Here is a 14,177-nt window from a genome sequence, read left to right as displayed (position 1 = left end):
TCTTTATATACACTACATAACAAACTTGCTCCTTTAGAGTCGAATGCATCTTCGGATCGATTGTAAATGTTTGCATATGCGAGGCCTTAAGTTTTATAAGAAATTCCTCAGTGTGCCATGAGGAAATGTGTGTTCAGCGAAAATTTGTATATCATTATATACAACTCTTATAGCCTCGTCTACAACTTTGTGCAGGTTGACCTTGGCAGAAAACGAGGAGCGGCCGCAGCCCCCAGAAAAGAGCAAGCACCCTCCAAGCTCCCGAAGCTCTCTTCGACAGGAGCAGCAAGGTCACTGTGTGGCACTGAAAACCATTGCAAGGAGTGCCTTATCAGTACACTGTGCTGCTCTTTCATCGCAGAAGACGAAGTTGACCACTCCAGAGGAACTTCACGCTGTGAATTGTGAGTGCTTCAGTGGTTTTTTTTTGTCAAGCCAGCAGTTAAAAAATCATGTGTCAGATTCAGCCAGGATGGCTAGACGGAGTCGGGCAGGCATGTTTGGACATTTGTCTAGCCAAGTAGTGCCAATTTTCGCACTGGTCCTGTTGGAGTTACTGCCACAATCACAGAAGCTACGTCACCTCTCTAAATGTACAGATGTGTCGGGGAAGATTAGCTGCATTAGGTTTTTCTATAACTGATAGCTGCCAACATTCTTCATTATACAGGAGTTTTGTTCCTCACTTATGGGTGTAAAGCCCTCTACAGAAAAAATGCAACACGTCTACTTCCAGAAGACTCCAAGGCCCTACTTGTAGGTTTTTTCGGCTTGTATCATAAGCACCTCGTTTGGGGTACATGAACATTTTATAAACATGTACAGCGAAAAATTTGGGTGGCTGGTCGTTTTGTCGTTATCTTGTTCCTCTCAGTATTCTTAAGCATGCTGTGCATTACGTTGTCAATCTGGTTCATGTGCATAGAAGACATTACGAAGTTTCAGGCTACAGTATAAAAAGCCTGAAAGCAAGCTATCAATAATTTTTTAACAGAGTTGCTTGATCTGATACATGATACATCACTAAACTTTCGTGCATATTCATCAATGTAAGCTCGTCTTAGTGTTATCCAAAATGAAGATGTGAGTCGACAGATGGAAACATCTAGTGGGGTAATCAGGGTGAACAGTACAAGTGCTTCAGACAGGCTGGCCGATGTTGCGATAGGAGGACCTATTTTTTAGAAGTCACCTTGTCATCCTTGGCGTGTTAGTTTAAATGGGGTCAGTAATGACATCATCTTTTGGTGTAGGCGTGTGTGCCTGTTGGAAATGTTTGTCTGAAAAAAAAAAACCTATAACGCAGAAGAGTGCAGCCCTTGCTTCTTTTCATGTTAGGTTGCAATGATACAAAGAGTTCTCCGGTCGGAGGTTGGGGGTAAGTGAAGCAAAAAAAAGATAAATGATAGAAAAGAAGAAAAAAGAAGAAAGAAATGGGGAATGCAAAGTAAAAGTAGTGCTACACTGCTCCTACTTTGCATCCCCCCTTTTCTTCTTTTTTTTCCCTTGTTTTCTTTTTCACCTTATTTGTTACATTTGCATTGTCCCATCTAGTGCATGAATCAATGACACATGGCTTTGCTATAGCAAAGATGCCTATGTGGTGTTGGATTGAACAGTACATTGTACTTCATTCAGTTAATTACAGACTGATCAGGCTTGCAATAAGTGCTTCCTGTCTATCACCACACATGTTCAAATGGAAAGTTTGTGCTTGGCTCTTAGTATGCTGGTACATAGCTTGTGTCTTGGACTACTCAAAATGAATGTTATTTTGCTGCTGTTTATGGTAATGAATTTATCCAACATGAAAATATCTTGCCTTGTGAACTTTGTCGGACCTGCCTTTCTTTTCCTTTCCTATGCTGGCATTGTATGTGAGGGAGGCAGTAACAGAAAGGTGATAGCTTGAGCTTCGGAAGAATAAATGCTGGCAGTGAGGCAATTACGCATCAAACATCCCAGCCATTTTGCCAACCGTCCCAAATGTGTTTTGAAAAAAAAATATTGTGCTCATTTACTGTATTTTTCTGAAAACAGCAAAATGCTAAAGTATATCGCAGAGAACAAAATATAAGGCCACGTTGGTGCCTTCTGGACTTCCCAGGATGTCGTCTGGGTGTTGTTTGTAAAAAGTAAAAAGTGTTTCAAAAATACTGCCTCTTCTACACCGAATTCGGTCTAGGTATTAAGTAAAGGTGAATGTGTGTAGTGCATGAAGCTCAGTAATATTAGTGCAATTTTTTGCCACATCAAAAGCAAGGAAGCAGTTCTCTTTATATGGCAAGTTATATGATTACACTTTGTCTTAAAGTAGAAATGAATTTTTGAAGTTTTCTTATGATGGCTGTTTTCTGCATTTGATATACGACAGCTTCCGTTCTGAAGTTCCCCATGGCCCTCAATAGGAGACTTCAAAAATCATTTTCCTCATTTAAACAAAAATTGTAATGATAACACTTGCCATGTAACAAGAACTGTTTATTTGCTTTAAACTTGCACATAAAAGTAATTTTTAATTAGAAAAACACACAGCTCAAATTGCATCTCAATGTGGACAAAAACGATTATATAGTGATATTTGTAATCTGGACCTAACATTATTTTTTTTTTCGCGAAATATAACTTCTGTGCAGTGAGTATTTGTGGCTCAAATATTCATACAAACTGCAGTAATGCCATACAGGAAATGCAAACGATAAACAGTTTGGCTGAATTCTTCAAAGCCTATGTAGCGGAAAAATTGCACTAATGTTACTCGGCTTCAAATACTTTGAGAAGCACCTTTACTTAGTATGTAGATCGAATTTGATATGGCAAGAAAAAGCGGTACTTTGAAATTTTTCTCACAAATAACACCCGCACGACATTCTGCGAAATTCTGAAGGTGCCCACGTGACCACTACTTTTTTCTCTTCAAAACATTTCTGCAAATAACTATTTTCAGAAGAGTAAATTACCGTCATTTTTTAAACTATACATCTGTGATGGTCGCCAGGCAGTATGGTTTGTATGTTTGGTGTAGAATAGCCCAGTGCGAAAAACAACAAATGGCTGAGCATCCTTTGATGCTCGGGCAATTTCGAAAGCATTTGTTTGTTAGCAGCAATTCAGTTAAGCCCTTGTTTTTAAGCTTAGGCCCAGAAACAAAACACAAGTAACCAAAGTAGTCCTAAGAGTCATGTAGTCTCGCTGTTCCAAGGCTTGTGGAGCCTAATTTAGTGCAAGCTTCATTTTTTAAAAATTCAGATTCAACCAACAGGTATTGGAGGCACAGTGCATTTTCAGCTAACTTGTTTCACACCAGTTACTTAGATAAAAAGCGGAAAGTAGAGGTAAAAATACCATTTTAAAGGCATTGTAGGTAATAACAAAAAGGACTGCTTTTTTGTGTGGTGCTTTGCCTGAACGCTGTGCTTTTTGTGGTATAGTTCATTGTCTAGTGAACATAGGCCTTAAAAACTAACATTAGCCATGTTGAGGTCGATTTCTTGGTTATAGTCATAGTAGCCATATTAAAAATTATGATTTCAAACTTGATTGTTCTTTTGAAGATTTTTTCCTTGCATAATGATATTTGAGAGTCTTAGTCAATTTTGTTATAAGAAAACGTGATGTCATAATAGGGCCACTTTTTGTAGAGTCGTTCAGTTCTACCTTACCTTTTACATTCCTAATAGAGCAGTTATTTTCAATATCGGTATTTAAAATGGAATGAGCATGCTGTATGTAGTAAGGTGTAAGCACTTACAGATAGCACATGCACCCAACTTTTCTGTTGGCAAGTTTATTTCTGTTATTCTTGATTTATATGTGGGGTTTCACGTCCGAAAACCGCTATATGATTATGAGAGACGCCGTAGTGGAGGGCACTGGAAACTTCGACCACTTGGGGTTCTTTAACGTACACCCAAATCTGAGCACACGTGCCTACAGCATTTCTGCCTCCATCGGAAATGGAGCCGGGATTTGATACTGCGACATGCGGGTCAGCAGCAGAATTTCTGTTACTCTTGCTCCCCTATATGTGTGCAGTTCGGTTATAGTTATCTGGCTTGCACAGATTTTTAATGGCACCTGCCTGGTCCTGCTTGCTTTCATGGTGATTTTAACCTTCATAAGTTGCATAGGTTTAACTCTCAAAATTGTTCAAGATGCCAATTTTGTGCACAAACTGTATTGTATAAAGGCAGCAGATGTACATGCACACACTATTAAATGTACATTGAGAGCTTTCACTTGCAGTTCCTAAAGTTTTACTGTGCAGGAAGCATTTAAATCATAATTTCATAAGGACATATTAATCGATTATCTCTACCATTGAAAATCGTGACAACCTAGGTATTTTCACTGTGATAAGCATGCTGTTTTTTTTTTGATGTGGCAGAACTAATTTATACACTCATTCCTTCTATTATTCACATATGCATAACATGAAGGATTGTGTGCCTTACATTTTCAGTTTCATTCTGTGTGTTATATTTCTTGTGCATGTGAACTATTGTGCTAACATGTGTCTCTGACATTGTTTGTGCCAATTATTTTCATTTCCAGGTGCCTATGAAGGACACATAAGTTCTATGGCAGTGACCTTCGAAATTTACAGTGGTGCCGGAGCCTCAAGCAGCATTTCACCGATCTCCACAAGGCATTCATGAGATAAACACAGCGCCACACTTTCACAGTGCTTTGATTATTATTTATGTTTAAACATTTCGTTCTAAAATTGCTGTTAAATTGTGTTTTGTGCCACCATCCTGTGGCTTAGGTGGAGCTCGTGAAATTACGGTGCTGTCACCTCATTTATGTTTGATCAACTTTGCAATGTCACTATTCACAGCTGGAGCATACAGCCAAATAAAAAAAATATATTGATTGTAGCAGGGCTGATGTGTATAATAATGCTTCTCTATTGATAATAATAACTTTATAAGTTCTTTAAGTCTTGCATAGAACACTGCATTAATGTGTTGCAATGTAACCACCATTAATGATCGCTAGCATGTTAATTTAGTAGTTTTGTACTGTATTTTATTTAAAAGGGAATTTTGCTTCCGCATCACGACAATTAGAAAGATGCCGATGATTCAATCCCTCATCATGCACATTTAAGAATTATTGTGATTTATACACACTATTGCATGTACTGAAGATGTGGACGTCTATTCAATTTACACATTATATTGCTTTGCACTAGATTCAGACGTAACATGCACACATTTCAGTAATTTCTGCATGATACGTCTTTCCGTAAGATGCGGAGTCCGCATCATACGTCTTCCATATTCCAATAATTCCGTACTTGAGGTCTCCGCATCTTACGGAACGTTTCAGTAGGGATGTAACAACATGACTTCATGCCACGCTCATAATGAGCTCACGGCCGTTCGGCTAGCATCACATATACCAAATTTGGCAATACAGTGCAAGAATGATTGACGAAGGTGTGTGGCTAGTGCAAACATGATAATCATGAGATGCGTGTCATGTAACAGCATGACTACATGCTACGCTCATGATGCGCTCGCGGCCGTTTCTATAGCTACACATGTACCATACTTGGTATTACGTTAAGCAGACAGACGACATAGGTAAATGACACATACAAACATGGTAATCACGACATTCTTGTCATGTAATAACATGACTACATGCCAAACACATTATGCCCTCGCGGCCGTTTCGCTAGCTTTATATTTCCAAATTTGGTATTACGTGACTTCAATGGATGACGAAGGTATGTGACTGGTGCAAATATGATAATCATGAGATGCGTTTCATGTAAGAACATGACAACATACAACGCTCATAGCGTGCTCGCGGTCAATTCGCTAGCTCCACAAATACTAAATTTGGTATCACTTGACTGAATAGATGACGAAGGCAAACGACACATCCAAACATGATAATCATGACACAGAAGTCATGTGCGGCGTCATTTACCTCCACCTCGTAACGTTGCGCTGACTTTAAAGTGACATACCAACCTTTCTCATTCGTGCTTCCCATATCTTCGATTGCCGCTGTACGTGGGATCTGCCAACTTTTTAATTTAGATTGATGTTAGGAGCGAAGCTTGGGCTACCGCACCTGTGTGTTATGTACCTCATTGACAAAATTACATTACTCCTATTAGAAACGCGCCGACTGTGATGTCCGTATAGCAACAGCGTGTTCTCGCCACTAATCGTGGAGGCTACGTGTTACCTTTACTGCTTCCAGGTGGCAGCACCGTCCAACGAGCAAGAGCACTGCGTAATAAGAATGTTAGAAATAAAAGGGCGGTTCATGAAGCTTTCTTCATGCGTTCCATGCTAACGCACTGGGTTTATAGACGGAGAGATTGTCAATTTTACTCCGGTCAACAGAAGTTTTAGTTTTTTTGTAAAAAATGTTCTCCCGTGGATACTGGCGGCGTGCTTCCATGAAGGAAATACGTAAGCTGAGAATATTATCAAACATTTCACGATGACAAGCTGATATTTGGATGCCTACCTACGTTCATTTTAAACGAGGTATAGCGTAAAAGACCTCGTTTCGCAGAAATTTCGGCATCAGAGTCGGCGTCGTTGGTTGTCTGCGAAAAGTCTAAGTGGGCATCGAACCCGGGTCGTTTGCGCGGCCAGCGGACGTTCTACCACCCGGCCACGCCTCTGCTGGTGAAAACATTGAAAAGAACTTCCTCTGCTTGGAAATGCAGAGATGGCAGCTTGCATGCTTCAAAACACACGCGTCCTGTATACATGCTTGACACTGAAACATGAAGTATTGCAGTAATATTCATAGTATTCTTGGTACAAGCGTCCATAGCCAACGAGCGTCAAAATATGCGATTATCGTAATGTCTCCATGCTTGAAAGCCAGTACCCCACTACAAAAGGCACACACGCTACTGCGCTTATTTCCTTAAGGTCACGTAGTGAATCAATAGTAAATTCGAAAAGTTTTCATGCACTAAGTGTTTGAAGTACGAGCTACGAAAAAGATGTAGCTATCGTGTTCAACTCCTAAATTCGAAGCATTAGAGTTTTCTATTTTTTTTACTTCTATTTCCATACAAAAATGCACTGTGTACAGCAGTGGCGGTCGGCAGAATGGTGGCTCGTGGGGTATGTTTAGAAAGTGCGGCTGTGGTTTACTCACGCATAATCAGCGACCATGTCATTGTGTCTGCTAGAAGAGATCATAGATCACATGTGCGTGCAAACCAACAAGAGCTTGGACTGCTGTCAAAAGGAGAGAATCAGAAACGCAAAACGTCTGGAAAGCCTACGCAATGCGCTCTTGTACGTACAAAGATACGCTTTCGTTTTCGATGCAACCTATGAAACCATTGTCTGGCTCCCAGAGCGTTTAACCCTTTCGGCCCTGGTGTCCTATAAAGAAAGCATGAAGAAATTTAGCTGCCAAATGTGACATAATGAAGCCAGAAATTTCAAAAGGTGTCCGAACTATCCTCAGTACACCTGCACAAACATAGGTCGTGATATTTTCGTCGTCATCTTCTTTGGAACTCTGCAAACTGGAAAACAAAATGGCAGACTGCGATAACGGTGACCCTCGCCACCACCAAATAATGAATGACACCTTTCTGGTTAGCTATTCAGTCAGTAGTTCTCGTATTTTTTCATGTTGTGTCTTAGATGCCTCACTTGCTATTCACAAAGTACGTCTTCCCCAATGAGGTTATACTAAAACGTCTGGAGTGGTGGTCCCGCGTACCCGCCCGCGTATCGAAGTGAAGCCACGGAGGCCATATTGCTCAAGGCAGGAGGAGGCAGCGACTGCTTTTTAGCGCCGTAATGCTCTGGGCACTTGCGGCCATGAGTTTCGTTATGGCTACTAAAGCACCTGTTTATTATTCTTGGGAAGCGAGGTAACGTCAGAGTGATTTTGATGCACATCTGCTTTAATTTTTTTGACACTTAGCATTTTAAGCATAATCAGAAAACGCCACGCCTCCGCGGAACGCACAGCACAGTCACAGCGAAAGCTAGAAGAGCGGCCTTTTAGAGCCATTTCCAGACACTCTTTGGGATGCTACAAGCACACTGCTGTGTATCCACAGCACGATAAATAATCATAAATCTTGTGTAGTAGGCCAGCATTCACTGCTGGCCTACTACATAAAATTTACCATAGTGAATGCTAAAGCAGATACCACGCTTTAGCATTCACTGTGCTAAAGCGTGGTATCCGCTACACAATTGTTAGAAATTTTTCGCAATATTTTATGCAGTCGCCAACGACGATGAAGAAATATGCGTGGAGTGGATATGAGCCACAGTTATTAGGCAATTAGGAACGTTTTCTAATGAATTGGAGCATTGTGCGACCCATTTGTTACGCAATTCACATTGTGTGACGCCCGAATGTTCTTTTGATGCTTTACAACACTTTATTATATTCTTATAACAACGCTATTCCTTTAACGACATCAAGCCTTCCTAAGGCAAGCCTTCCTAAGGGCAGAAATATGCGTCTGGCTACAGGTCGATAACATTGACGAATGTTGACTACAAAATACTAATGAAATTTCTGGCGAGGCGGTTGCAAACAGTCATATGTACACTGGTTGGTCAACATCAAACTTGTGGAATAAGAGGAAACTCAATTTTTACGAACATACATGTAACACGAAGCATATATGAGTCATATAGGACTTCACGAAGCTTACAGGACTTCAGAAGAGTTGCAATGTTGCAAATCGATCTAGCGAAGGCTTTATATCTAGTTTGTCATAGCATTTTGTTTAAATAGTTAGAACATGATGGCATTGGCTCTGTGATACTGAAGGGGGTTCAGATGGCTTACGACAATTGTTCAACAAAGTTGATTGTGAACCGCGAGTTTACTGGAAGAATTATTGTATGTTCATCTGTAAGGCAAGGATGCCCACTTTCGCCTTTATTATTTGCTTTGTACCTGGAAGCTCTTTGTGTGGCTATTACAAAAAATTCAAACATACAGAGTTTTCATTTAGGAGCATGTGAGGTGAAGATATTGGCATATGCTGATGATGTTGCAATACTTTGTACCAGTCAGGAGAGCATAACCACCTTTATGAGCATTGTGCGAAGGTTTTGTGATGCTATTAGTAGCATTGTAAACATGGACTAGTGTTTTGGGCTGTGGCATGGATATTGGGAAGCATTCCCAGCGGTGTATGAACGGATGAAGCGGTCAAGCAAGCCTAACAGATACCTCGGTGTTCCGCTTGACCAGAAGAACAACGATGATCTTTGGGCCGAGAAAACCAAAGGGCTATCTGTTCTGACACAGAAATTGGGAGGCCGTGATCTGTCCATCTTCGCTCGCGCGACAATATGCAACATCCTCTTAGTATCGCGGCTGGTTTTCTTCCTGCAAGTACTGTCGTGTTCCACGATCGATATTCAGAGGATTCATAGGCTTCTTGCTGTTTTCGTGTGACAATCTCTGTATGAACGGACAAGCCGCAACAACCTCTTAAGACTAAAAAGAGGTGGCTTAGCCTCGCCACACTTATTTTTGAGGTAGGCTGTATCAAGGCTTCTCATTCTACGAGATCAACAAGATCCGTATCTACATACTGTCATTGAAATCAGGCTAGCATCGGCATTGCCGAACTTCATTGTTACCTCGAATGATGAATTCCGCTATGGTGTCAGCAGCTTTCTCCGAGAAGTTGTTGCGGCTTTTCGATTTCTTCGTGCTAGATTTAGCTTGGAGTACTTATTTAATGTCACTTGGAAGCGTTTGTATAGAGATTTCATTGAAACTTAATTTCCTGTTCCTTTGTTTCGTTCTATGTATAGTGGAAGCCAAGGAGAAAACGTTTTGAAGAGAGTTAAAGAGACGATCGTATCAGCTGGAGTTAAAACGTTCTTTTATAAGATGCACACGAATACGCTGCCGGTTGAAACGTGGCTAGAACAAAGAGGCAATTTTTTTACCATGGGGATCCGACTGCTTATTGTGCCAAAAGCCTGAGTCAATACAGCATGTTTTTATCGATTGCTAGGATGCATTTTTGTTTTGGAATGTTCTACAGAGAACACTTAAGAAATATTTACCTCTCACTTCATATGGGATTCCATTTCTAGCAATAGAACGCGGCCTACTAAAATATTATATGTTCTTTCTTCTGGGCTTACACAGCATATGGCTAAGCCAGACGGCAGTCAGACATTGTGATTTAGACGCGCGGCCAGTACGCATTTATTTTATTAAACATGTGCAAGTTGCGAAATTTTTTTGCAAAACTTTGCTACAATGAAGAACTGCTAAATGTTATGGATGAATTATGTCATTTGGAGCCATTTTAAGTTTGTGTGTAAAATGGCTCATCTGCCTTGAAGCCATGGCATTGAGCTAGAAGCTCAGTCCGAATGTGTTTGCTATTGTTTCAATGTTACGTGCTGCAATAAAGAAAAACACTGGCGTGCTCAGTAGTAGAATACTAGACTAGCACGCAGTGGACCCGGGTTCGAATCCGATTGTGTTATTGGTGTTTTTACAGCAAAATCATTTATGAGATCACAACTCGGGTCACGCGCCACCATGGTTGTGCGCCGGCACCGGTGTCCGTAACCACATCGCACAAATATATAGAAAGGAACCCGGTACGAATGACACGGTTGGACTCGAACCCGGGTTCGCTGGGTGCGAGCCCAGTATTCTACCGCCTAGCCACGCAAGGGCTTTGGACTTGTTGGCAAACTTGCCTTAGGCAGGCTTGATGTCCGGAAAGCAGTCGCGTTAATACGACTTATAAAGCGTTTTCAAACAGCGAAACAGCAACCAGTCATCGCACAATGCGAATAGCGTAACGAGTGGGGCGTCCATCGCTCGAAATCATTACATAAGCTTGTTCTTGTTCCCTTATTAACTGTGATGGATCTCCACTTCATGCATAATTCTTCATCGTCATCAGCCACTTTATGAACAACTGGCACAAAATTCCTTGCAAGTGTTCAGCAGACATCAAGCTTCTCGGAAGAATGACGAAAAATAGCATAGCAAATGCTGGTCTACTACCCGAAAATCAAGCAGGTGTGCTTGCAGCAGTTACCGATCAGGGTGCAGAAAAGGCTCTGAGAGGCTGCTCTTCTATCTCTCACTGTGACTGTGCTGCTCCTTCCGCGTAGGCCTCGCTTTTTTTTTTACTGAGTTCATATAGCACTAGCATGGCTCACTGATATATTAAGAAGGCACGCAGCGGAACCGGGTTGGAATACCATTGTGTAATTGGGTTTGTTGACTTACCGAGTTTTTTTCGCTGTGTCAAAAAGCGCGACTTTTTCGAAAATGAAGACTGTGCAGCGAGTTCAGCGACCTTTACGCGCCAGGTAAATACAACAGAGTGTTTCTGTGAAAGACCAAGCTGTACGATTCTCCCCACCGTGAGAGAAGCGCGCGTACACGTGAGTGTCCACACCCTCCCCTCCCCGCTGTACAAAGTATCCGTAGGAGATTAGAGTGCGCGCCACCGCGTCGTGACAATCTGCCCAAACAATCAGCTGGAACTTAGTAGCCATTTACAAAAAAAATAAGCTATTAGGGCGACGAATGGCAAGTGAAATAAAGTGCGTCAAAAACTCTTTTCAATTGTATGACACATAAAAAAGGACCATTATCTTGTTTTTAGAGCATAATAGGTGCAGTCCTAACTGAATTGAAGAATGTTAAGTACCTTGATATTGATCTTGCATTCAGCTTGCACAAAGCTGGCATAGATTTCTTGCTATGTTCAAAAGCCTCATTGCACGAATTACACATGTTAAGTTTTGTTATGTTTCTCTGCTGTTGCTATAATGTTATTAGTGTAGTTTTTTCTTTTTTTTTGAGTTCCGGTTTGGTTTGTGTTTTTGCTTGTTATTTAAGTTTGTGCTGCTGAATATTGGTTCTTGCTGTCAAGTTAAAAGGTGGCTCTAGGATCTTGTCAAGCGGCCTATTTTGGGGAGCAAATTTTACCTGCAGCTGTCCTTCATCAAGTGTATTGATAAGAAATAAACACTAATATTATTATTATATCTTTAACCGATCGATGCATGTGGACAATGTTTGCAATAAAGCCATCTGTGAACTGTGGTTGTTACAATGAAAACTACACGACGCCACCCTAGAATCTAAAGCGATGGTATATAAATCACTATTCTTTCAGTACTGACCCACTCAAGTCATCTATGGGAACCATACACTGAAAGAAATGCATTAAAATGTGAGTGTACACAAAACAAAGCCTTACGATTCTTTTGAAACGCCTATTCTGGAACTCAGTCTATCAGTAAGCTTGGTGGCAAAGCCATGCTAATAACGGCGAAATAAAAAATGCAACTTAAAGGCCCCTATAGCAAAAGTTTTGTTTACAACTTTTATGCAATAATTTGTTGCATTGCATCCGGTAATGACAAAATAGAATCCTAAATACTGCAATGTATTGTATAAGTATTGTTATTATTGTTGATTGTGAACGATTTTACGTTGGCTCAAAGTGCCCACCTACATACTATGAAATATTGGCCCCGAATCTGCATGTTACACTGCATATGTCGTCGAAAGACGATAGTCTTGCGTCTGGGGAGAATCAACAAAACGTTTATTTGATGTTGTGCACAAGAAAATTACTGAATGGTATTCTGGATTCACCGCTTGAGAGCTCTTTCTTGATATGGTGGATGGTGGTGCATGGCCGTTCTTAGTTGGCGGAGTGATTTGTCTGGTTAATTCTGATAACGAACGAGACTCTAGCCTATTACATAGGTGCGGGGCCCCAGCACTTTACAACCTTCTTCGAGAGACAAGCGGCTCCTAGCCTCACGAAACAGAACAATAACAAGTCTGTGATGCCCTTAGATGTCCTGGGGCCGCACGCGCGCTACACTGAAGGAAGCGGCGTCCATTTATCTCTGTCTGAAAAGACTGGGTAACCCGTGGAACTTCTTTCATGCTTGGGATAGGGGCTTGCAATTGTTCCCCTTGTACGAGGAATTCCCAGAAAGCGCGAATCACAAGCTCACGTTGATTACGTCCCTGCCCTTTGTACACACCATTCGTCACTACTACCGATTGAATGATTCAGTGAGGTCTTCGGACCGATATCCGGCGCGGCCTTTCGGTTGCGCCGGTCTGTTGGAAAGATGACCAAACTTGATCATTTAGAGAAAGTAAAAGTCGTAACAAGTAACACGGTGCCACTCGTGGTATTTCGTACACCCCACAATTGTTCTCTGTTGCCGGCAATACTTGCTTGGCCTCTGCAACGATACGAGGAAGCCACCGTCAACGTCAGACCACAGAAAATGACAATTGAATCTGTATACTCAGATGAGCACACACCAATACTTAAAACCAAATTAAAATATCCTATAGGCAACACTCGTAACTAATAATTGGTCAGAACGTAGAATTGACCCTGCATGCAGGACTATCACTTACACAAGAACCTTTTGTTTTCGTAGTTGGTGTCAGGGGTCCTTTAATCGAGTTATATATATTTTCGACTTACTGTATGGAGAGTACAGGTTTAACCTAAGGGAGCACATCTTACTGCAGAAATTTACCACATCCAGAACAAAACAATAGAGCCAAATTATAACACTTACCTACGGAACAGATTTATTCAAGCATTTTTTGGTTCGGAGTATCAATGACTGGAATCATTACCTTAGTTCATAGCCGCATGTTGCAATTTACAAAGTTTTGAAAAGGCTTTTTAAGAATATTGGTAACAAAATTGCATTGCTCTTTCACATGTTTGCCCGTCAGTTGTTTTGTTGTAGGCTACTTATTTCTTGAATATGTTCAATCTACTATAAAACCTCATTTACTATAACCAAATTTTTTTTGTGGTGTGAATAGAATGTATTCGAATATCTTGTTTTTTTTTCCTTTTGTATCGGTAAAGCTGTCATAAATGTTGTTTGTTATGATGGCACATTCTTTTCCATATAGAAATTCTTCGATGGAGTGACAATATTTCGCAAGAAATGCTTCATGAGCAAGATAATAGAGTAGTCAGCTCTAGCACAAGGATTAGTGTTGTTGCAGATTGTGGTGTAGCAAACAAGCAGTTCAACGTTGTTTCAAGTGCAAATATTGGATGGAAAAAGAGCCTTAGAGAAGAAAAAAGTTGAACGATACAGCTTATCAGATTCTGTAAGAAGAAATAGAATCGTGCTCTTGTGAAAGAGCTT

The 14,177-nt window shown here is 40.8% G+C and overlaps 1 long non-coding RNA gene across 1 annotated transcript; it reads left to right on the top strand.

Moving 5' to 3' along the window:
* The first annotated feature begins 210 nt into the window (after nucleotides 1–210).
* Nucleotides 211–4,880, top strand: LOC142785220 (uncharacterized). The gene is made up of 2 exons (XR_012888874.1): nucleotides 211–404; nucleotides 4,555–4,880. It is a non-coding gene; the product is annotated as an uncharacterized LOC142785220 (long non-coding RNA).
* Nucleotides 4,881–14,177: the final 9,297 nt, after the last annotated feature.

This window comes from Rhipicephalus microplus, unplaced genomic scaffold, assembly GCF_043290135.1.
Source record: "Rhipicephalus microplus isolate Deutch F79 unplaced genomic scaffold, USDA_Rmic scaffold_19, whole genome shotgun sequence".
Taxonomy (NCBI): Eukaryota; Metazoa; Arthropoda; class Arachnida; order Ixodida; family Ixodidae; genus Rhipicephalus; species Rhipicephalus microplus.
This window is presented reverse-complemented; position numbering and strand designations above follow the sequence as displayed.